Raw genomic sequence first — 1541 nt, 5'->3', positions numbered from 1 at the left:
AAAAATTTGGATACTCTCTCCTGCTACGAGAACACACGTCAGAGCATGGATGCTGATCCCTTGTCCCGTCCCTGTGGCATTGCCATAGCTTAACACAGCCCCTGTGAGGTTGCGTGAGGGATGGCTACAACATACAGCTTTGTTGTTTAAATGCTTTACACTTCTTTTTCCTAAGGCTCCTCATTTGAGATATGGTGGCTGAAGCATTTTGGAAAGAATAGTTCAGGTTTCATCAGAGCCTATTCCAGGCCTGGTGGCCCCTCGCCACACATCTTTAGGTTTCCTGACAACCTGTCAACAACAAGATGACTTAGCTCTTAGCACAGGTGGTGACTTCTGCTGGGAAATGAGGTAGACAATGCAAGGCTACTGCTTGGATGTGCAGTGACTTTTCCTTTTTTTTTTCTTCCCTTTTATGAGGGGGAGAGGGCGGTAATTAGGTTTATTTATTATTTTTTTTAAATGGAGGTACTGGGGATTGAACCCAGGACCTCCTGCATACTGAGCATGCACTCTACCACTGAGCTATACCCCCCATCCCCCCAACTCCTTTTTTAAAGTTAAGACTCAGAAAGATCCTAGTTTTCTCGAGGCATGGAATGTACCTACACTTACTGACCTTTTGTGCTACCAGATTCTTCATTAGCAGTCTGTAACATGAGGATGCTTGTGATACATCTCTTTTCACCCTCCACATTTAAGAATATTTGTTTCATCAGCAGCTGTCACTACTATCTGCTTGGGCTCAAAGAATGATCTCAGATGATTATGTAAGTACTGGATGTATCTCTAAGAAGGAATGATATAGACCACCTCATGGCAAAACCCTAAACTGCAGTGAGGCCTCCTCTTCAAAATAGCTTCAAGCTAAGTGTTTATTTCAGAATCTCCTGGCACTAGAGAAAGCTAGAGAATAAGGAAAGAATTTTCAGTCAATTTAACGTGTTCTTAACTAGTCCAACTAGTTTCAGGCAAAGATCTTTCTCAAAGTCTGAATTTTTGCTGTGAGTCCCCAAAATTGTAGACACAGATTGGTTCACAGTAAATAGGGCTCAGGAAAATCAGTGAAAACCAGTAATATTATCTTTTGGAAGTGATCTTCAATATATAGTGTCTACATTTATAGAGGCAGCAAGAAACTGGCATTGGTTAGAAAATCTCAGAGAATGCAAGTTATAGACAGACAGCTGCTAAGGTGCTCCTCTCTCTTGTTGGCTGTTTCGGGGTGTGGGAGAGGAGAGTCCTACTCTTATGCTCGTACTTCCAAATAAAAATCTTTCTGGGACCATCAGGAAATGAGAGAAAGAGAAACTCTCTAATGTATTCTAAGATAAATCAAAAGGCAATGTCTGGAAACCAGATTTAGGTGGTTAGGATAGCTGATGCTGCTTCCCTCCGCCCCCGGGCCTGTGCTAGCTGAAACATGAAGCAAGGTGGAAGCCAAAGAACAGTGCACAAAGCCAAGCTAGGCTGGTCGAGATGTAAAGCCAGATGGCGGCTTCCATCTCCACCTCAGCCCACCCACCCTTTACCATTTGCAA

The 1541-nt window shown here is 43.2% G+C and overlaps 1 non-coding gene across 1 annotated transcript; it reads right to left on the bottom strand.

Moving 5' to 3' along the window:
* Positions 1-463: 463 nt before the first annotated feature.
* Positions 464-535, bottom strand: TRNAT-AGU (transfer RNA threonine (anticodon AGU)). Its single transcript has one exon. It is a non-coding gene; the product is annotated as a tRNA-Thr (tRNA).
* Between the last annotated feature and the right edge of the window lie 1006 nt (positions 536-1541).

Source organism: Camelus bactrianus, chromosome 3 (genome assembly GCF_048773025.1).
Source record: "Camelus bactrianus isolate YW-2024 breed Bactrian camel chromosome 3, ASM4877302v1, whole genome shotgun sequence".
NCBI lineage: Eukaryota > Metazoa > Chordata > Mammalia > Artiodactyla > Camelidae > Camelus > Camelus bactrianus.
The sequence above is the reverse complement of the archived record's forward strand: the minus strand, read 5'-3'. Positions and strand labels throughout refer to the sequence as shown.